Source organism: Tachyglossus aculeatus, chromosome 1, assembly GCF_015852505.1.
Source record: "Tachyglossus aculeatus isolate mTacAcu1 chromosome 1, mTacAcu1.pri, whole genome shotgun sequence".
NCBI lineage: Eukaryota > Metazoa > Chordata > Mammalia > Monotremata > Tachyglossidae > Tachyglossus > Tachyglossus aculeatus.
In genome coordinates, this window is record NC_052066.1 from 125,690,855 (window position 1) to 125,717,655 (window position 26,801).

General features: G+C 39.6%; 1 protein-coding gene and 1 non-coding gene across 4 annotated transcripts in view; one reads left to right on the forward strand and one right to left on the reverse strand.

Moving 5' to 3' along the window:
- ADGRB3 (adhesion G protein-coupled receptor B3) overlaps positions 1-26,801 on the reverse strand; it is a 705,027-nt gene that overhangs the window by 594,757 nt on the left and 83,469 nt on the right. The window lies entirely within an intron of this gene.
- Positions 11,123-11,260, forward strand: LOC119934622. Its single transcript, XR_005452987.1, has one exon. It is a non-coding gene; the product is annotated as a small nucleolar RNA SNORA7 (small nucleolar RNA).

The following is a 26,801-nucleotide window of genomic DNA, read 5'->3' on the forward strand; positions in this document are numbered from 1 at the left end:
TATCAGCTATAGATTTTAACAACATAAAAGTCATTCTGATGAGTAGGTATGTTAGTAGATTAATGTATGTAAGTAAGTAGATTAATTCTTACAAGACCAAGCTATTATATTTTGGCCAGCTAAAAACACATCCTTCATTGAAAAATATTATTATTTTTAATTCTGACACCTTTCCCTTAAATAGTATTTTAGTGTAGCCTGAAGAAATTATTAGACACAGGAAGAAATGATTCCCGAACATCTTTGGACAGAAATTTCATTTTTTACATCATTTTGACAAAACTGAGGTAGCCTTTATTAATTAATTTTCTTTGAATATATGGGGTACCACTGTAATTATGCCAGGAAATGACTAAGACAAACCAATATGATTAAGTGAAGTGAATTTTCCATTTTCCATTCACGTTTTTTATCAGGTATTTTAAAAATGATTTTCTGCCTTTTTAAAAACTCTTTTGGGAAGAGCCTGAAGGAACAGTAAGTATGGCTTTCTTTCAAAGTTATCATTGATACATTCATTAGTTGAGGTATGTTAGGTCATAAAAATGTATCTTTTCTATTTTATCCACAAGTATAATTGTGAAAAAATACTCAAAATATAATTTTGAAATATTTTTCAAATAGGTGCCAAATTGAAAAAAATAACATTATAACATTTGAGTATTGATGATCCTATTATTGTTTAAACTTCTGGCTTGATTAACACTAAAGTATGGAAATCTTGGTAATATTACTTCTAAGGGTATTGCATTTCCACTTTGCACTCTATTTCTGAAATTTGAAAACAAAGTATAATGATTTCCTGAAAATTTCTAATATTAATGTCAAATTTGATATTAATAAAATTGGTTTTAATTAGCATTGTCATAAATTGGTATGCCATATATTTCATATTAATACATTTATTGAGTATTATATATTTTTGGCCAAAGTAATCTCACTGAAACCTTTTGAATTAATTTTATAGGTTTTTGTCCTCAATTGCATAGAAATGCGACGTTGTATTTCTATGATTAATGATTTATTATCATAATCAGTTAATTCACAAGCAATAAAATATGCTTGACATTTAAACCATATTATGCTGTCCCAGCTAAAGTGAAGCACAGAATTGAGATAATCTGATAATTCACTGAGGTCAAGTGAGTAAATCAGATAATTTACCGATTCGCAGCTATGCATATGCATGGTCATCCATCATCACATAATTACAGGTGGCTGGGGCAAACATGGAAATGCTACTTGACTGAGAAAATTATCCCTGCCTTTCCAACACTTGCTGAAGTGACTTTGTCAGTGGACAGTGATGAGCAAGGTGAGGCCAGTGTAAAGCATTATGACAGCTAGACCACTCTGTGATATAGGCCTATGCTTCACTACATGTGCATAAGAAGGCCTGTGTAAATGATAAATAAATATAAATGATAAATGATACACAAATCCATTTCTAATGTGTTTGTAGAAGAGTAGCCACATTGGATCCTGCTTTCCCAATGTGGCTATTCTATGGGCCAACTTTTCATGTTCAATTAGGTGGCTTTACAAAGCCAATAGATCAAGAAAAAAATGACTAACAATTAGAAAACTGGATTGGCGGGGTATATGAATATCCAATACAGAGTCCATTTAGGAGCTGAGAAGCAAGCTTGGCTTAGTGGGATGATCGTGGACCTGGGAGTGAGAGGACCTAGGTTTTAATCACGGATCTGGCCATTGTCTGCTGTGTGAAACTGGGCAAGTCAATTCAGTTCTCTGTCCTTCAGTTTCCTCATCTGTAAAATGGGGATTAAGACTACGAACCCCATGTGGGACATGAACTGTAACCAACCTGATCAGGTTGGATCAGCCTGGAAAGAGCACGGGCTTGGGAGTCAGAAGTCATGGGTTCTAAACCCGCTCCCCCATATGTCTGCTGTGCGACTTTGGGCAAGCCACTTAACGTCTCTGAGCCTCAGTTACCTCATCTGTAAAATGGGGATTAATACTGTTAGCCCCACGTGGGACAATGTGATCACCTGGTATCCCCTCAGCGCTTAGAACAGTGCTTTGCACATAGTGAGTGCTTAACAAATGCCATTATTATTGTATTATGATCTTGTATCTGCCCCAACCTTTATTACAGTGCACATAGTAAACACATAGTAACAAATGCTATCCAAATGAAAAAAAATTACTCCCTAAAGTTTAGCACATAAGTGCTTCTGAAGATTGATAATAATCTGGAAAAAGAAGTAAAGTACATGGAAAATGAAACGATAATCAATCATCTTCTATTTGGGAGGATACCGTTTGAGAATCAATCAAGCAATGATACTTAACAAGCATTTATTGGGTATGGAGCACTGTACTATGTGCTTGGGAGAGAATAATAAAACAGAGTTGGAAGGTAAGTTCTCTTCCCACAAGGAGCTCACAGTTTAGAGAACAGGGTCACCGCCTTTATCAGGTGTGTCTGGGCTAGACTCACCACCATGACAGGATCATTTGAAATATTCCTGAAGGAAACTGGCTTCTTGGCTAAGATGGGGTAAAGCTCCAACCTGCTGGGAGTGGACCTGATGTGTCCTGGGAGCAGCATTAAAGAAATAACACAGGTGGAGCTGGTTATTGTTCTGGAAGTTCCTGCCTGCCTATTCCCTGATATCCAGGGTCACTGTGGGCAGGCACTGTGCCTGTTTATTGTTTTACTGTACTCTCCCAAGTCCTTAGTTCAGTGCTCTGCACACACTAAGCACTCAATAACTTTGAATGAAAAATGAACCCAGACAGAAAGATCTGTATATGATTATATATCACTCTACTCAAGATATACCAAGAAGCACTATAAATTTACACATAGTTACAGAGAGAAAACTGTCTCCCTGCTTTCAGATTCTCCAATAGTTATTCAAATCTCATTCCCTGCTAAGAAAGAATTTAGTCATAAGAAAAATAGAAAAAATATGTGCCTAACCATGGGCAGAAAGATGCCAGTGAACTTAGTTTCTAGTTTCACCAGAGAATTTGGGGGGCGGGGCTTGGTGTTGTCTCTATAGGTATTGAAATAATGGCAATCATTAGTATTATATAATCCTGTCATCTAATGCAAGCTAATTGTCCAACATTTCTGAATTTTAAAAAAGTGAAATAATAGTTCTGCCACATACTCCATAATATTTTGTCCTCACTGGTTTTTAGATTGATTTTGATTTCAGTAGTCTTCTAGAATTTCAGATTTTAGTGGAAAGAACATGGGCTTGGGAATCAGAGGACCTGGGTTCTCATTCAGCCCCTTGCTTGCTTTGAGAGCTTGGTCAAGCTACTTAACTTCTCTGTACTTCATTTTCCTCATTTGTAAAATGGGGATAAAATGTGTGTCATTTCTTTCTTTATTTATTTATTTTGGCATTTGTAAAGCACTTAGTCCCCTCTCAGGGTCACACCTGGAGAGTTTCCAGTACTCTACTGGTCTCAATTATGGGAGGGAGATTCAAGCAGAGGCATATCCATTCCATTCCTAGATGGCTAGCAGGTGGAAGGCAATCTGCTATAAGTCAAAACTCACCTGTGCTAGGCAACAGCAGCATGAGAGAGAGTTGAGGGCAGAGACTCAGCTTTAGTGGAAGGAGCCAGTGGTATACTACTTTCATATTTTTACGTCATAAACTCTACAGATACACTACCAGAATGATTGCAGATGGAGGTGGGGTGTTCTGGGAGAGATGTGTCCATTGCTTCTATGGGTTGGAGACAACTCCACAACGTAACACAAGACAAAGATCCTAATATGTACTAGGCACTATACTAAGCACTGGGGTAGATGCAACTTTAATCAGGTTGGACACAGTCTCTGTCCCACAGAGGGCTCAAAGGCTTACTTCCCATTTTAGAGATGAGGTAAATGAGGCCCAGGGAAATAAGCAGACAAGTGGTGGAGGTGGACCTATCTGACTTTCAGACCTGTGCTCTATCCACTAGGCAACACATACTGCTCCTCAGTCTTATTCCTTGTCGTATATATTCAGAAACCTTTAACATTACTTCGGTGTAGCATTTGGTGGTATAATTTTCCCTAACTCTGTCCAAAGCAGTACTGTGATACTTTATTAATTACATATCCAACATTAATAAGGCTTACCATGGAATATTAACCTCCCATACACCCTTAATTAGTTTTTAATGAATTTGAGTTTCCCTGTTAGGAAAAGGGCTATCTAGCTAAATACAAGAAATTTAATTTCCATTGCTGAAGCATATGACAACTGCTCTGGGGGAAGAATGTCCTTGAGAATTTTTTTCCCCATTAAACTGCCAGTCATCTAAAGACTAAAAAACTAACTCTCACTTCATCTACTCTTTCGATCTGGATGTTATAATGAGCTCAATATCATATGTACCATTAAAATATAACATTATCTATGCTGAAGCTAAATGTTAAAATATATTGTAAAGAAGTATTCAAATAGTGAAGATGCTGGACTTCACAAGTGAGAACATTCATGAAAGATTTGCCCATCCATCTCGGCATCAAACATAAACTCTTTTACCATTTCCTTTAAAGCACTCATTTGCCTTGCCCCCTCTGAGATTGCCACACTGATTTCCTACTACAACCCAACATGGACACTTCACCCTTCTGAATCCCACCTACTTACCATCCCTTGATTTTGTCTATGTCTCTACTGAACCCTTGCCCATGTCCTGTCTCTCACGTAGAACTTCCTCCCTGCTTTATATCTGACAGATAATCACTCTCCCACCTTCAAAACTTAATTTTTTATTTTTAATAGTATTTAGAAAGTGCTTACTATGTACCAGACACTGTACTAAGTGCTGAGGTATATACAAACTAATTAGGTTTTATCCAGTCCATGTCACATGTGGGCCTCACTTAAACCCTATTTTACAGGTGAGATAACTGAGCCACAGGTAAGTCAAGTGACTTGCCTAAAATCACATAGCTGATAGGTGGCAGAGCTAGTTCCTCTTATTTGCGGGCCCATGTTCATTCCACTGGGCCACACTGCTTTTTGTATTAACATCACATCTTCTCCAAGAGGCCTTCCCTGACTAAGCCCTACTTTCATTCCACTCCCTTTTGCATCACCCTCATAACTTGGATTTGTACCCTATATTTATCCCACCCTTAGTTCTGCAGCACGTATGTACATACCCATAATTTATTTTAATGTCTGTCTCCCATTTAGACTGCAAGCTCCTTGTGGGTAAGGAATATGGCTACCAACTATGTTAACTGCACTCTTGCAAGCATCCAGTATAGTGCTCTGCACACATTAAGCATTAAACGTACTACATATACGTATAATTTTTGATTGATTAATTGACCATAGTCATGTTAGATAAATGTAGTAATTCATTCATTCATTCAATCATATTTATTGAGTGCTTACTGTGTGCAGAGCACTTTACTAAGTGCTTGGAAAGTACAAGTTGGCAACATATAGAGACGGTCCCTACCCAACAATGGGCTTTAGACTAAGCAATGGAATCTAATCCCTCCCTAAATTATTAGGTGGCAGCATGAGAGTATGAGAATGGCAGTCAGGAGACCCAAATTCAATGCCCAGCTCAGCCACTTGTCTTCTGAATGACTTGGACAATTCATTACCCTCTCTGTGTCTCAGTTCTCTTATCTGTAAAATGGAGATAAATAGACTGTGAGCTCTATATGAGACAGGGACTGTGTCCAAATCACAAAACAATGTACCTACCCAAAGGTTTATTGCACAGTAAGTCATTAATAAATGCCATAATAATTAGAAATCTACAAGCAAATTAATTATTTATATGTTATTTAGCTTCTTCACTTGATTATATTTCAACTATTTGACTACAGAAATACTTCTGTTTTGGGTACAGAAATTACTCCCTTAGTTTAAAAAGCCCATAGTATTATTTAAAACACAGACCCTATTAGAAGTCCTTTACAATATCCATTACATTAGGAACATTGATAATTAGCTTTATTTTTATATACGTTATGGGAAATAACTAAAAAATAGAAAATCCACCTTATTAAGATACTTAAAAGGTGTAGTAGTAGTAGTAGTAGTAGTAGTAGAAGTAGTAGCAGTAGTAGTAGTAGCAGCAGCAGCAAGAGTATTCATTGAGTGCTCACTGGCTTTAATGAATTATATTAAGCAGTTGGGAAAATACAACATGGAGAAGAGATGTGTTCCCTGCCAACAAAGAGCTTAGACTCTAATGGGGGAAAAAGACAAATTATTTTCAGTTAGAGCCATCAAAATAAATATTTACTCAAGTGAATGCACATATACAAATACAATAGTATAAATAAATGCACAAATGCTGTAAATGGCAGGTTGATTTGAACTGATTAGGGTGAGGGGGGATTAAATGAGGAAAGCTTGTTAAAGGTATGATTTTTAGGAAAGCTTTGCATATAGGTGAGCTGTGGTCTCCAGGGTTTGGGGAACAAGGTTGAGTAAAGGGAAGAACTTGGGAAAGTCATGTGTTCTATTCAATCCTGACTCTGCTCCATGATTCTCTACAAATTTTGGTAAAATATTGCCATGGGATGTAATTTTTACAACAAAACGATAAGTAAAATTGCAGTTCAATGCTTTTCTTACAGAAATGTATAATCACATCATTCAATGTGTCTATTTATTGTTATTTTGTACTCCTCCAGTGACTTATTACAGTGCTTTGCACACAGTAAACATTCAATAAATATGATTGAACGAATGAATCCATTCATTCATTCAACGTTATTCAAATACCCACTATGTGCAGACCATTCATTCATTCAATCGTATTTATTGAGTGCTTACTGTGTGCAGTTCTAAGCACTTGGATAGTACAATTCAGCAACAGAGACAATCCCTACCCAACAATGGGCTCAAAGTATTATTATCATATCATTATCACTATTTACTTAAGTGACTGGCACATAGCAGGCACTGAAAAACCATTACTATTATTAGTATTATCATATCATTATTACTATTTGCTTAAGTGACTGGCACATAGTAGGTACTTAAAACCCATTATTATTATTATTATTAGTAGTAGTATTATCATATCATTGGTATTATTTTCTTAAGTGAATGGCACATAGCATGCACTTAAAACCCATTATTATTATTATTATTATTATTATTATTATTATTATTTTAAATGAGCTCTCAGGCAGATGAAAGGAAACCAAGTATACTTTATTGGTAAATCATGATATATTAAAACCAATAGAATTAATCTATCCACCGATTAAAAACAAATGACAATGTACTCTCATAACCCATTATTATTATTATTATTATTATTTTAAATGAGCTCTCAGAAGATGAAAGGAAACCAAGTATACTTTATTGGTAAATCATGATACATTAAAACCAATAGAATTAATCTATCCACCGATTAAAAACAAATGACAATGTACTATGATAAGTACAGCCCTGAGCAACATAAGAAAAACAGCGTGGCCTGATGGATAGAACCCAAGCCTGGGAGTCAGAAGGTCCTGGGCTTAAGTCCAGGCTCTGCCATTTGTCTGCTGTGTGACCTTGGGGAAGTCCCTTCACTTCTCTGGGCCTCAGTTTCCTCATCTTTAAAATGGAGATGGAGACTGTGAGCCCCACGTGGGACAGGGACTGTGTCCAACCTGACAACCTACTATCTACCCCAGTGCTTTGTCCAACGCCCGGCACACAGTAAGTGCTTAACAAATTCCATTAAAGAAAGAAGAGATTATCAAGAATGAAAACCTAATGTCCCTTGATAATGATAATGATGATGATGCTGCTGCTGATGATGATGGCATTTGTTAAGCACTTACTATGTGCCAAGCACTGTTCCCAGTGCTGGGGTAGATACAAGGTAATCAGGTTGTCCCACGTGGGGCTCACAGTCTTAATCCCCATTTTACAGTTGAGGTCATTGAGGCCCAGAGAAGTCAAGTGAGTTGCCCAAGGTCACACAGAATAAAAGCGGTGGAGTTGAGATTAGAACCCATGACCTCTGACTCCCAAACCCAGGCTCTTTCCACTTTGCCACGCTTCTTCTCTATCACCCCACTATTGCATTATAGGCGGATGTCTGGAACAACAGACCTTACAAGTCAGTCAGTCAGTTGTATTGATTGAGTGCTTACTGTGTGCAGAGCACTGTACTAAGCGCTTGGGAGAGGACAATAAATCAGCAGACCCGACATATTCCCTGCCCACAGCGAGCTAGCATCCTCTATCTAATAATAATAATAATGATAATGGTATTTGTTAAGTGCTTACTATATGCCAAGCACTGTTCTAAGTGCTGGGGTAGGCACAAGGTAATCAGGTTGTCCCACGTGGGGCACACAGTCTTCATCCCCATTTTACAGATGAGGCCACTGAGGCACAGAGTAGTCGAGTGACTTGCCCAAGGTCACACAGCAGACAAATGGCGGAGTCAGGATTAGAACCCACGACCTCTGACTCCCAAGCCCGGGCTCTTTCCACTCTGCCATGCTGCTTCTCTATCAGCCCACTACTGCATCGCCGGTGGAAGTCTAGGACAACAGACCATAGAAGTCGGTCGGCCAGTTGTATTAACTGAGTGCTTTATTCATTCATTCATTCATCCATTCATTCAATCGTATTTATTGAGCGCTTACTGTGTGCAGACCACTCTACTGAGCACTTGGGAGAGGCCAATTAAACAATCTAACAGATTCAGTCCCATCTACATCAGGCACAACCCACTTCTAAAGCCTGGCATGACACCCAGCTAAAGGTGAGCTTTTCATCCATTCATTCATTCAATCGTATTTATTGAGCGCTTACTGTGTGCAGAGCACTATACTAAGCGCTTGGAAAGTACAATTCAGCAACAAAATTCCGAGCTTTTGCCCACTCTCGGGAGCCCCCATCCTGGCCCTTGAAATGGGGGAATGGAGGAATGAGGGGTCTTGCCACCCCCTGCCCCGCCCCTCACCTACGGCAGCAGAAATGCACCGGACAGCTCATTCAATCTTATTTATTGAGCACTTATTGGGTGCAGAGCGCTGTACTGAGCACTTGGACTTCATTCGCTAGACACAAGAGGTCGGCTGAGGTCACCCAATCAATAGTAGGGACTGTAGTGAGCACTGACTGTAAGCGTTCATTCATTCGACGGTATTTACTGCAGCATGGCTCAGTGGAAAGAGCACAGGCTTTGGAATCAGAGGTCATGGGTTCAAATCCTGACTCCACCAATTGCTAGCTGTGTGACTTTGGGCAAGTCACTTAACTTCTCTGTGCCTGTTACCTCATCTGTAAAATGGGGATTAAGACTGTGAGCGCCCCGTGGGACAACCTGATCACTTTGTAACCTCCCCAGCACTTAGAACAGTGCTTTGCACATAGTAAGCACCTAATAAATGCTATCATTATTATTACTGAGCACTTTGTGCAGAGCCCTGTTCTAAGTGCTTGGGAGAGGAGGAGAACAATAAACAGACACGTTCCCTGCCCACAGTGGGTTTACAGTCCAGAGGTGGGGGAGACAGACATGAATAGTAATCAATAAATGAGGAATGTGGACATAAATGGCGTGGAGCAGGGAGAGGGGGAATGAAGAAAGGGAGCAGGTCGGCGTGATGACGTAGAAAGGAGTGGGAGAAGAGGAAAAGTGAGGCTTAGTCCGGGAAGGCCTCTCGGAGGAGATGGGCCTTCAATAAGCTTTTGAAGGAGGGGAGAGGCATTGTCTGTTGGATTTGAGGAGGGGAGAGGTGGGAGGTGTGCTGAGCACTGTGCTAAGTGCCCAGGAGAGTCCGATACAGCAAATCGGACACATTCCCCAGCCCACGACGGGCTTCCAGTCTAGAAGTCTCCCAGTCAAGCACGGCTAAGGAGCAGGAGAGACGTCTCCAGTTACCACTTTTATTTCAGAAGCTTACCACCACCATGGACTGGACAAACAACAAAACCAGTCCAAGACTTAGCCCTTCATGGCTAGAATCCCACCAAAAAAAACCACACCTCGTATCACTTGGGTTCCTGCAGTCAGTCAGTCATATTTACTGAGCGCTTACTGTGTGCAGAGCACTAGACTAAGCTCCTGTAAGAGTAAAAAAATAAGAGACACATTCCCAGGTTAGTTTTTAATTCTGGACTTTTGGCCTTTGTTTACATGAAAGATCACAAAGGGAACGAGGGCAGGAATCCAGAGTGGTCTAGTGGGTAGAGTCCATCCATGCCTGGAGTCAGAGGACCTGGGTTCTAATCCCAGCTCCACTGCTTAACTGCTGATTGACCTTGGGTAAGTTACTTCAGTGAGCCTCTGATACTTCATGTGCAGAATGGGGATCCAATACCAGTTTCTCCCTCCGGCTTAGACTGTGAGAGCCTCATGTGAGACTTGATCTTGTCTCTACCACAGCCCTCAGTACAGTGCTTGGCACCTCCTCCATGTTTAGCATTCATTCATTCATTCAATTATAATTAATTGAGCACTTACAATGTACAAAGCACTGTACTAAGCATTTGGGAAGTTCAATTCGACAACAAATAGAGACAATCCCTGCCCACAATGGGCTCACAGTCTAGAAGGGGGAAGACAGACATCAAAACGAGTAAACAGGCACCAGTAGCAAATACTACAGTATTTTTAAACTACACTTTTAAACTACAGTATTAATACTGTAATATTACAGTACTGATAACAGTAATAATTGTCATTTTTTAAGCGCTGACTATGTACCCAGGCCCTTTACTAAGCACTGGGGTAGATATAAGGTATTCGGGTTGAAAACAGTCCCTGTCCCACATGGGGCTCACAGTCTTCATCCCCATTTTCCAGGGGAGACCACTGAGGCCCAGAGAAGTGAAGTGACTTGCCCAAGGTCACACAGCAGACAGGTGGCAGAGCCAGAATGAGAACTCAGGTCTCTCGGATTCCCAGGCCCAGGCTCTATCTACTAGGCCTTGCTGCTTCTTCTTCATTATGATTATCACTACTGGACACCCTGTGCCGATAACCTTTGGGGATCCTACTCTGATTGTTCGTTTGAAAAACACTTCTGAACTTAAACCAAATAATTCCAGCCTTTTAACTAGTAGAGTGAACTTTGTCAGAGGTGGAGAACTTAAAGGGGAGGGGGCAGGGACATTTGGAATAACTTTCAGGTTCTTCACTGTTCCCCCTCTCAGGGTGGCACCTGGAGAGTTTCCAGTCCTCTACCAGTCTCGGCTATGGGAGGGAGAGTCAAGCAGAGGTCTACCCATTCCATTCCTAGCTTGGCCACTGGCTAGCGAGTGACAGGCCATCTGCTACAAGTCAAAACTCCCCTGTGCCAGGCAGCAGAGGCACGGGAGAGAGTCGAGGGCGAAGACTCAAATTACTGCTCGAAAGGAGGTGATGATCAACCACTTCCATATTTTTCCAAAGAAAACTCTGTGGATCAACTACCGGAACTGTGGCAGATGGAGAACGGGGCATCCTGGGAGAGATGTGTCCATGGTGTCACTATGGGTCGGAAACGACTCAGAGGCATAAGAAGCAGTGTGGCTCAGTGGAAACAGCGCGGGCTTGGGAGTCAGAGGTCACAGGTTCTAATCCTGGCTCTGCCACTTATCAGCTGTGTGGCTTTGGGCAAGTCACTTAACTTCTCTGTGCCTCAGTTCCCTCATCTGGAAAATGGGGATTAAGACCATGAGCCCCATTTGAGACAAACTGATTACCTTGTATCTCCCCGAGCTCTTAGAACAGTGCTTGGAACATAGTAAGTGCTTAACAAATACCAAAATTATTATTATTATAAGACAAGACTTCACTGTTGGTGAGTCCGGCTTCCCTGATCAAAGGGGTGACTTCATATGTCCCAGAGACAAGATGCCATCCCAAATGCAAGCCCTTTTCTGGGGTGCAGAACTGAATTTTAACTGTACCACCTAATCAACCCAATACACAGCACTTGTGTCAAATATACCTTCCACATGGAGATTTCTCAGGATTCAATTTTCTACATATATAAAGGGACATGTGTTTAGTTAAATCATTACACCATTATTACTTTTATTAGCCTTAAACCAAGTATGAGCAAAACATATTATACTATTCAATTAAAAAGTAACTTCATTCTTAATACTTGAGGCTAGCTACCAAGGCCGTTTTCTTCACCAGTGGTAATTGAGCAATGCCTCAACATGTCTGATTTCCTCTTTAGTCAGGGTCAGTAAATTTAGTCCCTTTCCCTATCCTCTCTCTTCCTACCTTGTACCTGTAAAGGTTTTAAGGTGACTTCTTAGCATGGAGGTGTTCAGTAATTTAAGAATCTATGTTTGTGGATCAAAAATACTGAAGAACATTTTCCCCAGTGGAAGCTTTCAGCTCAGGAGAAATAAGCCTCAAAGGATTCTATAAGCCCTTTGATTATAGAGGGTATTTTTCTGTCTAATCATTTTGTCCTGGAAGCAAGCTGAGTCCTCTGTGAAGTAGTTTTCCTTTTGGAGTAAAATAAACTTCTGCCACAGAGTAATTCACTGAAATATCCAGGAAGATGATGTACCATTTGCAAATCCTGGAGTTCACAAAGTTATCCATCAATGTCACATTGATTGAATTAGTATCAAACAATCATATTTAATGAGTGCTTATTATAGACAGACCCCTGTACTAAGCCCTTGGGAGAGTACTATATAACAGAGTTGGTAGACACATTCCTTGCACACAGTGAGTTTACAGTGAGTTGGACAGTAACATAAATGAATGAATTATAGATATGTACATAAGGCTGAAGGATACATAAATAAAGGAGATGCAGAAAGGAAATGAAGAAGAAGAAATCAGGGCTTAGTTGGGGAAAGCTTCTTGGAGGAGATGTGCTTTTAATACAATTTTGAAAGTGTGAAGAATTATTGTTTTTCATATATGAAAAGGAGGATGTTCCAGGCCAAAGGCAAGATGAGAGTGAGAGGTTACAGTCAAGATAAAAGCTCCCCTGCTCCTCCTCAGTCCCTCCCCCTTCCTACCCCCTCTTCAACTCTTTCCATCCTTCCCAGCAGTATCTCTAGCGGAGATCTCCTGCCTCCTCCCAAAATCCACCCCCACCACATGTGCATCAGACCCCATTCCCTTGCGCCTTATCAAAATTCTTGCGCCCCTCCTTTTTTCCTTCCCTTTCCTTCCTTTCCTTTCCTTTCCAACTGTTCACTCTTCAAGGGATTCTTCCCGACTGCTTTCAAACCTGCCTATGTCTTCCCATCCTAAAAAAATCCCTCTCTTCACCCCACCGTTCTCTCCAGTTATTGCCCCATCTCCCTCCTATCGTTACTCTCCAAACTCCTTGAGCGAGTTGCCTATAACCGCTATCTCAAATTCCTCTCCTCCAATTTTCTCCTTGACTCCCTCCTATCTAGCTTTGGTACCCTTCACTCACAGAAATCACCCTTTTAAAGGTGACCAGTGATCTTGGTCATAAGATCCACAACCTTTACTCCATCCTAATCTTCCTTCACCCCTGAGCTGCCGTTGATCCATTTCCCTTCTCCTGGAAACTTTATCTAACTTTTCTTCATCGACTCTGTCCTCTCCTGGGTTTCCTCTTATCTCTCTGGCTGTTCATGCTCAGTCTCCTTCATGGGCTCCTCCTCTGCTTTCCACCGTCTAAATGGGAATTTCTCAAGGTTCAGTTCCTGGTCCCCTTCTATTCTCCATCTACACCCACTCCCTTGCAGAGGGATATCTAATATAGTGTAGTATCTTCCAACATAGAGTATCTACTCATTTCCTCATTTGCTCCCATGGCTTCAACTACCACAGCTACGTGGATGATACAGAAATCTACATCTCCAACCCTGATCTTTCTCCCTCTCTGCAGTCTAGCCTTCAAGACAAAATAGCCTTCAAGACATTTCAACATGGATGTCCCCTCATCACCTCAAGATTAATATGTCAAAAAACAGAACTCCTTCTCTTCCCTCCCAAACGCTGTCCTCCCCCAATTTTCCCATCACTGTAATAATAATAATAATAATGATGGCATTTATTAAGCACTTACTATGTGCAAAGCACTGTTCTAAGTGCTGGGGAGGTTACAAGGTGATCCGGTTGTCCCACGGGGGGCTCACAGTCTTAATCCCCATTTTTACAGAAGAGGGAACTGAGGCACAGAGAAGTGAAGTGACTTGCCCAAAGTCACACAGCTGAGAATTGGCAGAGCTGGGATTTGAACCCATGACCTTTGACTCCGAAGCCCGAGCCCTTTCCACTGCGCCACGCTGCTTCTCCTAACTCTAACTCCTAACTATAGATGACACTACCACCCTTCCTTTCTCACAAGCCCATAACCTTGACATTATTCTTGACTCCTCTTTGTCATTCAACCCACTTATTCAATCCATCACTAAATTATGTGTCACACCTTTACAACATCACTAATATCCACCCTTTCCCCTCCATCCAAACTGCTATCATGTTAATATAATCACTCAACCTATCCCATCATGCCTGTATTACTGCATCAGCATTCTTGCTAACCTCCCAGCCTCCTGTCTCCCTGCACTCCAGTACATATTTCACTCTTTTACTCAGATCATTTTTGTACAAAAACGTTCAGGACTTGTCACTCTGCTCCTCAAAAAACTCCAATGCTTGCCCATCCACCTCCACACAAAAAACCCCCCAAACTTTTCATCATTGGCTTTAAAGCACCTAATCACCTTGCCCCCTCCTACTTCACCTTACTACTCCCCTACTACAACGTTGCCCACACACTTCCCTCCGCAAATGCTAACCTTTTCACTGTGCCTTAATCTCATCTATCTCACCACCAACCCCTTGCTAGTATCCTGCCTCTGGCCTGGGGTACACTCCCTCCTCAAATCAGACAGACAATTATCTGACTCTCCCCGCCTTCAAAGCCTCATTGAAGGCACATCTCCAAGGGACCTTCCCTGGCTAAGCACCCCCCTTTCCTCTTCTCCCACTCCCTTCTGTGTCACCTGATTTTCTCCTTTTGTTCTTCTCTGCTTTCAGCCCTACAGCACTTACATATTTATACATATTTGTTATTTACTTATTATTTATTTACTTTATGGGCTGTTTTATTTTCCATTTCTATTGTATTTCTTCAAAATGTAACTGCATAATGACAGCCAGTAACCTGAATATATACATGATCATTTTTCCAGAAAAAAATAAAATTATGTAATTAGTCCATATCTATCCAGGGTTAAGTTTGTCATGACCAAAGTCTATGCATATTCAGACTGCCTTGTATAGTAAGTTGAGTCTAAGGTTTTAAAGAAAGCTAATGAAGGTCCCTCGCCACACAACACGTTCGTTTCTCTGTCACAACAAATGTGAAAATGTTCATATTTAGCTCAGTAATTTACATTAGAGCACTCTAATGCCAAGAATAGAGGCAGGAATAGCTTTAATCGCTCCCTCCTCGTGCCAATCAGATAACATCTTAAGATCTTGCCAGCTGAATAGGAATTATTTCATGATTAACATGGATTTTCACTAAATATGTTTGTTGTTTCTTCTTGTTCTATCGCTCAATGTTTTCCACATATAGCCAGAGTACATATGGCACATTGTGTACATGTTGGCACTCTTAGAGCTACTGATGTTGAGCAAAAGAGCAGTAACTAGAAGGGATTTGCAAGTCCTTTCCTGTCCATAGAAACTGGTACTACATTAGTACCACTCTTCCTATCCCAACGTGATTAATGTGTCAGCCTCCATGCCTGTCTCTCCCCACTCCAGTCCACACTTTACTCTGCTGACTGGATCATTTTTCTACCAAAATGTTAAGGCCATGTTTCCTCACTCCTCAAGAAACTCCAGTGGTTGCCCAGCCACCTCTGTATCAAACAGAAACTCCTCACCATTGACTTTAAAGTATTAAGCCACCTTGCCCCTTCCTACCTCACCTAGCTACTCCCCTACTACAACCCAGCCCAGACATTTTGCTCCTCCAATGCTAACCATCTCACTGTCCTCGATCTCATTTATTTTGCAGATATCCTCTCGCCCATGTCCTCCCTCTTCATATCTGACAGACATTGACTCCCCCCTCCTTCCCAGCCTTACTGAAAATACATCCCCTCCAAGAGACAGTCCCTCACTAAGCCCTCCTTTTCTCTTCTACCACTCCCTTCTGTATAACCCTGACTTTCTCCTTTAATTCATCCCTCTCCCAGCCCTACTGTACTTATGTTCATATCTGCAATTTATTAATTTATTTTAATGCCTGTCTCTCCCTCTAGACTTTAAACTTGTGGTGGACAGGCAATGTGCTTATTGTATTGTACTCTCCCAAGTGCTTAGTACTTTTTTTGCACACAGTAAGTGCTCAATAAATATGATTGACTGACTGACTTATTAGATTATAAAATTTCCATATAATGCATTACACGTTGCAGGCCTTGGTTGCTAGTCTTGACATTTATCTAAAAATGCTACAAAAGGAACCTTTTTGTTCAAGGTATAGTGTCCTTACAGTGCTCTACAGCACTGGCTAGTAAGTTCTCAATAAATATGACTTACTTTTTAATTGATTATAATTGATTATTAATTGATTATGTAGTATTGCTTCCTTGATGTATGTGATGATAGAGATAAAGGATGCTTTTAAATAACCAAATCTAGAGAACACGATGAAGAAGTTTACTTCCTTTTTATTTCTAGCATCTTAATCCACCTTATATGTAGACCTTTTTGACTTCAATAGACCACTTTGTGAATAGTAACTACGAGGTAATCATTGCTAAACACTCTTAAGAAGAAAAAAATAAATTAAATACAATATTCTTTAAAGCATGCTCTTTAGGAGATCGACATGTCCATAGAGCAAACTGTTTTTTCAAATACTCTATGTAGCAGTGCATTAAGGGTTAACTTTCTTACAATGTTTTTGAATGCAAAATGCATGCACTATTAGAAAAGGTGTTGGCAGTATATGTGTGATCCAAAACAATAGGGCAACAAGATTATTCATTCAGAAAGCCATTTGGAATGATCGATTAAGTTTAATAAATTACTGATACTACTTTGTAAATATATACCTATCCAGTTGCTTTTATCATTCTGTTGATTAGGTTTTTTCCTATCTTTATTTTAGCAGATAAGATAAGTTTTTTTTTATTCTAAAGGCTACTTTAACATATTTAGTTCACTAGCTGCTTGGCCATAGTCCAGAGGAATCATTAAGTTCTTTGTGTTTTCACCTTAAAAGCTTTTTCTTGCCTTTCTGAATAATTAACTTTTTTTCCTTCAGAACATAATTCTAAAAGCCTCTGATTGATGTACTGCAGCTCTCAGATGTGTGCTAGAGAGCAATGCACTTTTGCAATCTATAGATTAATGTCTCAGATGAAAGCTTTGTGAATCCAGAAACAGTTTCTTCAGTTACAGTTCATGTGTGACAAGAGCTTAAATAAATTAAATCTACATGTAATTGAAACACTTTCAATTTAGTTGTTTGATTTAATCTTTTCTACTACCAAATCTTCTTTCAGTACTCCCAATAAAAAAAAATCAACAATTTATTTGTTTTACTTACCTACTTTTATTCAGGTCAACTTATGTGTTGCTAAGGAGAAGTAAAATGGTTACAGACATTTACGGCTTCACATATTCAGAAAATGGGAAAGGGAAAACAGACTGCATGATCAGTCCCAGAATAATTGGAAATTATAAAAATGTATAGATCTACCTTTGTTGTTTAATTTCAATATCAATCATATTGACCTGATTTTCAAGAATTTTAGTAGATCTGCTCAATGCTTTTTTTGTTATCCATGATTTGAACAAATATAGGTAATTCATTTGTGATTTTCCACTAAGAATGCAATTTCCTAAAAAGAAGGGATTTTTGAGCAGTGCCTATATTCTGTACATCACAGGCACTGCTCAAAAATCCCTTCTTTTTAGGGATTTCTGTACATCATATCCTGTACATCAGTTAGCATATTGTGAACATTCAGATATTAAATTGCAAGAGCCCTAAGAATCTTCTCTTCTGTGAAGGATAGTTTCTACTGTCTTCCTCTATTTTCTGAGGTCTGGTATGCATTTTCTAAATTTGCCCAGATCTTCCCTCTTTTAGACTGTGAGCCCACTATTGGGTAGGGACTATCTTTATATGTTGCCAACTTGTACTTCCCAAGCACTTAGTACAGTGCTCTGCACACAGTAAGCACTCAATAAATACGACTGATTGATCATCTCTACGTTGTTATCACTTTAATGTTTCTTCCACCAGTTTTTGAAAGTTCACTATTTCTAATCATTAATAGTGCAGTGGCTATTTCATTATCTAGATTATTACACTTTACTTTGAAAATTTAAGGGTAATTATTTGATTTTTACCCCTTCTGCTTTGCCCTATTTCTGCTTTTTTTAATGAATGAAACAAGAAGCACAGAACACATTTGAAGTACAGTATAGTTTGAGTTTAACCTCAAACTAGAATAATGGATTCCTCAACAAATAATTCATTAGCAGATTTGCTCGAGTCTAAATTGATAGTATCCTACAATAGCTTCTACTGTAATACGAGGACTGTTTTACTGCAAAATTCTGTACATTCAAAAATTTATCTGTTTAATGAAATATTCTAAATATCTGGGATCAGTTTAACACTACACTAGCATTAAGCATGTTACAAAAACAGCATCAATAACAACATTACAGAAGAAAGTATATATCAAATGTTTTCTGGAAATTACTCCCAATTCAGGTGAGTCTGATTTTTTGATCCCAAACTACAACTTAGCAATCTGGAACGGATAATTGTACCGTGGTAAATTGAGAGGGTCAGTTGTCTTTGCCTCATTCAGAAGTGGTCTAGGAGGACATCCTTGTGAAAATGTTCCCAGTGCAAATGGTCTGCTTCATTACACATCTCTATTTACTCCAACCCGATTTTTTGGAAAAAATAGTCAGTGACATCACCAGAAAGATCGTGAAGAGGGCACTGGAAACTTAGGGAACACAGGATATAAACAGATAGTATTTCTGGATCCTACTCCCTTCATTGCTGGTGTCTCTCATAGACAAGAAGCCTTTGATTAATGCTTGCCACTTCAAGGGTGCGCTGCATAGATCAATCAATGGTTTTTATTAAGCTGTGATCATGTGCAGAGCACTCTTCTAAGTGCTTAGAAGAGTACAACACGATAGAATTAGCAGACACATTCTCTACACATAATGAGCTCACAGTTTAAAGGGAGAGGCAGACATTAATATGAATAGTTAATTCATAGTAAATAATTTATAGTTATGTACCTAAATGCTGTGGGGTTTTGGTGGGGTGAATATCAAATGTCCAAACGAATGGAGACCGTAAGCTATGAATTTCATTAGCACATCAATCACCAAATAATAAAGGCATATATGACACAGAAAGGAGAGAGAACTAGGGAAAAGAGGGTTTAACCAGGGAATGCCTCATGGAGAAGATGTGACCTTAATTGGGCTTTGAAGGTGAAGAGAGTGGCGGTCATGCATATATGAAGTGCAGGGGAGTTCCAGGCTACTGGGAAAGGGATTGGTGGCAAGATAGATGATACTGGGGCATAGTGAATAAGATGGCACCAGAGGAGCAGAATGTGCCGGCTGAGCTGTAGAAAGAGATTAGTGAGGTGAGGTAGGACAGGGTTAGCTGACTGAGTGCTTCAAAGCTGATGGTAAGGAGCTTCTGTTTGACATAGAGTTGGGTGGTCATTGGAGATTCTTGAGGAGTGCGGAGTCTGAATTCTTGTGTTGATAAATGATCTTTGCAGTAGAGTGAAGTATTGATTGAAGTGGGAATAGACAGGTGGCCGGGAGGTCAGCGAGAAGGCAGATGCAGTAATCAAGGCAACATAAGTGTATAATATGTGCTTAACAAATATTGCTAGAGTTGCTAGTGATTTCTTCCACCGAAACACATTATAGATGGGTAACCTACCAATTTTAGGGAAGAATCAATCAATCAATTGGTCGATGGTATTTACTGAGGGTAACTGTGTGCAGAGCATTCTACTAAGCACTTGGGAATACAATACTACAACACTAGTAGGTAGGTTTTCTGCTCACAAGGGGCTTACAGACTAAAGAGGGAGACAGATATTAATATAAATAAATTATGGATACGCACATAAGTGCTGTAGGGCTGAGGATGGGGTGACTATAAAGTGTTTAAAGGGTACAGATCCAATTGCATAGGTGACACAGAAGAGAGAGGGAGTCAGGAGAAAGGGGACTCTGGGGGAAAGTCTTTGGGAGGACATCAGACCTTAATAAGGCTTTGAAGATGGGGAAAGTGGTGGTCTGGCACATATGTAGTGGGAGGAGTTTCAGATAAGATGAAGGACATGAGAGCAGGGTCAGCAGATGGATAGATTAATATTGAGGCACAATGAGCAGGCTTATAGCAGGAGATCAATGAGGCAAGTAAGGAAGGGGAAATCAAATTGAGTGTTTTAAAGCCTATGGTAAGGAGTTTCTGTTTGTTGTGGCGGTAGATAGGCAATCACTGGAGATTCATTCATTCATTCAATCATATTAATTGAGTGCTTACCATGTGCAGAGCACTGTACTAAGCACTTGGGAGAGTACAACAATAAACAGACACATTCCCTGCCCACAAAGAGCTTATAGTCTAGAGGTAGGAGGCAGACATTAATATTCTGGAGTGGGGAAATGATGACTGATTGACATTTAAAAAAAATGATCTGGGCAACAAAGGGAAGTCTGAACTGGATTCGCGAGACAGAAGTTAGGGAGGTTAGTGTGGAAGCTGATGCAGTAGTGGAGGAAAATGAACTCTAGAGAGCATTTTAACTGCTTGACTGATTTTTTGTGGGACCTCTGAAGAGCAGGCTTGGAATCAAAGACAGAAATTAAATATATAAAAACTCCTTCTTATGTTTAATTCCATAGGTGAGGATTTATGGTCATACTTGGGCAGCAACCAAAAATCTCTAAATATGCAATGAGACCAAGTATAAATACAAAATGTGCTTTAGCATTTTCCATTAATATAAGTTCTCAATAAATTCTAGAAAAGGAATGGAGACCATAAGCTATGAATTTCATTAGCACATCAATCACCAAATAATAAATTCAGAGGAATTTAAATTAAAAAGACCAAGAATGTTTGCACTATAAAATAAATGAATAATTTTAATTGATATTTTGAGGGACAAACAGAACGATCTTATATATTTGTGATAAAGGTAATTTCACTCTTTGAGAATATTAAAAGTTCTATATTCATATTCTGAGCAAAAGTTAATTTAGATTGCAAGGAAACTTTAATGCTGACAATAAAAGACCAAGCCATTTATCACTATGGGGTGAGTGTTGCTATTGGTTTCCAAATGAAAATGTCCAGTATGCATCTAGAAATATTCCAGTCCATGATCACAGCCTGCATGTATAACTGTAATCGATTACTTCATAGTGAATTCTGTGCATACTGTAAGTGCTCAAGATATATAATTGATTGATTGAATCTCCAGGGAACATCGGGTGAAAAGGTGGATATCTCAATAAAACCCTTCACTAATGGAAAACAATTTAAAAGAACATCAAGACGATAGGTAGAAGTCTAAACAAAAGTCCTATGCAAAAAGGCAGCTAAAGTAATTCTGCTCATTTGTTCAAGTAGCAAGTAGACCTTTAGGTGAAACCTGAGCAATTTTCAAAGCCATGAAAACAAACAGAAGAGCATGAGTATCGTATTCTGTGGTACTAAATAAAACATAGATTGTGGATAACAACTTCTTTCTTCGACTCAAAAATTTTTTTCATAGCATGAAAGAATGTAATTTTATATTTGTGGCCCAAGGAATGTGTCTGAAATCCTTCCCAGTACTCAGCACAATGCTTTGCACACTGTAAACACTTAATAATTATGATTTATTATTAATATTGATAGTGATAACTGTTTTAATGGCTAATATTAAAACAGGTTTCTGTGAAAAAATGTCAATTCTTGAAAATATCACTTTTTTGTGTAATTTAATAAAAAGGTATGCAAACATATCCATGAGAAAAATTTTAAAATTGATTTAAACATAAGAGCATCACTTAATGCATACATTTCAATTGTAATCTTTCCAATCAGGAGTTTTCTCATATGCTAGAAATAAATAACTAAATTGAACTTCAGATAGTTTTCTTCTTAGAGGCTTTAAATTTCCTAAAATTCACTGGCAAGATTTTCTTTGTACCTAGTTGAATTGGGAATGGTAATCATCCATCCTTTTGAAAGCTTAATGCTCCTCATGGCTGTTATCATTATTTAGTTCATTTCATTTTCATTTCTCTGTCCCTTTCATGCTCTTCACTAATTGAATAAAATGTCAAAAAAAAGCAGTCAGCCTAGGAGCAGTATATAAATTGCCTGAAATTGTCCTTTTTTATACAGCACATTAGAGGAATTTATAATAATTGTGGCTGTTAGTTAACTTAGTTTTTTCTTGCTGAATAGAAGGATAACTTGGGGAAACTACTTAATATCAATCAATCAATGGTATTTAGTGAATGCTTACTGTGTGCACAGCGCTTGGGAGAGTACAGCACAATAGAGCTGGTGACACGATAGGGAAAAAACAGGACACTTTCCTTACTATACCCAACCCCTAAATTTTGAGTGAAAAGTAATTGCCTTCATTAATAAACCCTGTCTAAAATGGTATGGTATAGACTTTAAACACTTTTATCCAGAACTGCTAATAGCTGAAAATACTTTTTACGAATATTACAAATACAAAATGACTACTTGTAAACGTCATTACTGACAGATAAAAAGGTATGGAGCAGTCTTCCAGTCTCACAGTAAGCTCCACATCCAGACTGAGCCCCCTTTTTCTTCTCCTCCTCCCCATCCCCTCCACCCTACCTCCTTCCCCTCACCACAACACCCGTATATATATTTGTACAGATTTATTACTCTATTTATTTTACCTGTACAAATTTACTATTCCATTTATTTTTTTAATGATGTGCATTTAGCTTTAATTCTATTTGTTTTGACGACGACACCTGTACACATGTTTTGTTTTGTTGTCTGTCTCCCCCTTCTAGACTGTGAGTCCGTTGTGGGGTAGGGACCGTCTCTATATGTTGCCAATTTGTACTTCCCAAGCGCTTAGTACAGTGCTCTGCACACAGTAAGTGCTCAATAAATATGACTGACTGAATGAATGAATGAATGAATCCAGGCAAATGCTGCTTTCAATAAGAAGACGGCGGCAAAAGCAGCAATGTTGCTGCTGGAATTGTTCCAGTTGTTATTCCAGTATGGCAGTCATTATCATTTATGCATATGGAAATAATTTTGCTAGCTCTACAGATACAACAAATTTTGGCTAATTTTTTCAAACTTGGCCTGAATTTGCAGTTGGTGGGTAACCCCGCTCCTATGTTATTCATTCATTGAATTGTATTTATTGAGCACTTACTGTGTGCAGAGCACTGTACTAAGCATTGGGAAGTACAAATTGGCAACATATAGAGATACTACCTACCCAACAAGGGGCTCCCAGTCTAGAAGGGGGAGACAGACGACAAAACAAAACAAGTAGACAGGTGGCAATACAATCAGAATGAATAGAATTATAGCTATATACACATCATTAATAAAATAGAGTAATAAATATGTACAAATATACATAAGTGTGTGGGGAGGGGAAAGGGGAAATGGTGGGGGGGAGGTGGGGAGTGGAGGTGGAGGAGAGGAAAAAGGGGGGCTCAGTCTGGGAAGGCCTCTTGGAGGAGGTATGCTCTCAGGAGGGCTTCGAAGGTAGGAAGAGAGCTAGTTTGGTGGATGTATGGAGGGAAGGCATTCCAGGCCAGAGGTAGGACGTGGGCCAGGGGTCGATGGCGGGACAGGTGAGAACGAGGCACAGTGAGGAGGTTAGCGGTAGAGAAGCGGAGTGTGTGGGCTGGGCTGTAGAAGAAGAGAAGGGAGGTTAGGTATGAGGGGGCGAGGTGATGGAGAGCTTTGAAGCTGAGAGTGAGGAGTTTTTGCTTCATTTGAAGGTTGATAGGCAGCCACTGGAGATTTTTGAGGAGGGAAGTGACATGCCCAGAGCATTTCTGCAGAAAGATAATCAGGGCAGCAGAGTGAAGTATAGTATGTGATAAAGCTGAAGTTACCAAATACTGTGTTAATATCCCTTGAAAAGTCATGGGAATTTTAATGCGATAAATATTGTTGGTATTTGTTAAGCACCTACTATATTCCAAATGCTGAGGTAAATATAATAAGATTATATCAGACACAATCCCTGTCCCACTTGGGGCTCCAATCAAGTGCAAGGGAGAAGAGTTATTTAATATCCATTTTACAGATCAGGAAACTGAAGCATATAAATCAAGTAACTTGCCCAAGATCATTCTGAAGGCAAATGGCAGAGACGGGATTAGACTGACTCCCAGTTCCATGCTCTTTCCTTTCTTTTTCTTCCTCATCTTCACTTCACAGTTTATTCTCAGTACTCCACCCAACCCACACTCTCTTTGTGTCCCTACTAGCTTTTTATCTTCTATTCTATATACAGTCCACTGGTCCCTTTTCTGTCCCTGAAGACTGTGTTACCCCTCAAAACTGTTCTGGATCCTTTCTCTGGAAAATCAAATTCTTGGTGTTTTGTTTTGTTTTGTTCCCTAACCCATGCAAGGACTGGTATTTTTCTCTGTTAACAATGTCCTGGACTTCAGTCCTACTCTCCTCATGTGCTGATATTTTTCTCCTGGATGATTTTCTACACTTGATTTCAAGCAACTAGATTTGAAGTACCTGAATCCATGACTACTGCTGCTGTTTGCATCCTTAGCCAAAGGATAAACATCGCAATTTTTTGTCTTCCTTATCCCAACTATCTACTGCCCACACATTCATTCATTCAATCGTATTTATTGAGTGCTTACTGTGTGCAGAGCACTGTACTAAGCGCTTGGAAAGTACAAGTTGGCAATATATAGAGACGTTCCCTACTCAACAGTGGGCTCACAGTCTAGAAGGGGGAATATCTTAAAGATTTTCCTGTGCATTGATACCACAAATGTTTGACTCATACACATTTGCACACTACTTTAATCGTATATAAGATTTCATATCACATGTAAAAAATACCATTAACATGGTTCTGCAATGTATAGGACCTTGAACCAAATAAAATTTAATGCTCAGGATGAAAAGCAATGATTACGCTTTCTTTATAAGTCTCATATTAAAAGTACCAAAAAGTCAAAAGGATCCTCGTTCTATTCCAGGCTCTGCCACTTGTCTGCTTTGTGACCTTGGGCAAGTCACTTAAATTTTCCTTGCCTCAGTTGCCTCATCTGTAAAATGGGAATTAAAACTGTGAGCTACATGTGGGACAGGGCCAGTGTCCAACCTGATTTGCTTGTATCCACCCCAGTGCTTAGTACAGTGCATGGCACATAGTAAGTACTTAATGAATACCACAATTATTATTATTATCATTATTATTATCATTATGAGCATACTGTCAGATCTACTTTATAACTTTATAGATTGATCTTAAAGGATCTTGAGAGATCTTAAAATATCTTTCAGAATTCAATTTCAAGTGACTGACAATTTAAATATTTAAAAAAATCAATCAATGCTATGTATTGAGTGATTACTGTGTGTAGAACACAATACTAAGTGCTTAGTACTGGACAATTAGTATCCATACAAAAATCCCAACATGTCATTCCCTTAGAAAATCACTAGTTACAGATGGTAACAGACTCCAAAATAGTCCAGTTTTAAACATGCAATAAAGAAATTAATACATTCAGTCATATTTATTGAGCACTTACTATGTGCAGAGCACTTTACTAAGTGCTTGGAAAAGTGCCATACAGCAATAAAGAGAGACAATCCCTGCCCACAAAGAGTTCACAGTCTAGAGGGTAGAGACAGACAACAGTACAAGTAAACAGGCATTAAGATATCAATACTGAAATTTATCAGTTTATCAGGATTTATCAGGATTGCCAAGATCCCCACTTTCCTTTCCATCCAAACCGCTACCCTGCTCATTCAAGCTCTCATCCTATCCCATCTGGATTACTGTATCATCCTCCTTTCTGATCTCCCATGCTCCTGTCTCTCCCCACTTCAATTCATACTTCACGCCACTGCCCGGATTGTCCAGAAACGCTCTGAGTGTTTGTCCAGACACACTCTGAGTATGTTACTCCCCTCCTCAAAAATCTCCAGTGGCTAACAATCAGCCTACGCATCAGGCAGAAACTCCTCACCCTGGGCTTCAAGGCTGTCCATCACCTCGCCCCCTCCTACCTCACCTCCCTTCTCTCCTTCTACAGCCCAGCCTGCACCCTCCGCTCCTCTGCCGCTAATCTCCTCACCGTGCCTTGTTCTCACCTGTCAACCCCCGGCCCACGTCATCCCCCGGGCCTGGAATTCCCCCAATCCCTCTGCCCATCCACCAAGGTAGCTCTCTTCCTCCCTTCAAAGCCCTACTGAGAGCTCACCTCCTCCAGGAGGCCTTCCCACACTGAGCCCCCTCCTTCCTCTCCCCCACCTCCCCCTCTCCATCCCCCCTGCTTTACCTCCTTCCCTTCCCCACAGCACCTGTATATATGTATATATGTTTGTACGTATTTATTACTCTATTTATTTTACTTGTACATATTTATTCTACTTATTTCATTTTGTTAATATTTTTTGTTTTGTTCTCCGTCTCCCCCTTCTAGACTGTGAGCCCACTGCTGGGTAAGGGCCATCTCTATATGTTGTCAACTTGTACTTCCCAAGTGCTTAGTACAGTGCTCTGCACACAGTAAGCGCTCAATAAATACGATTGAATGAATGAATGAATCCTGGTTTAACATCAACT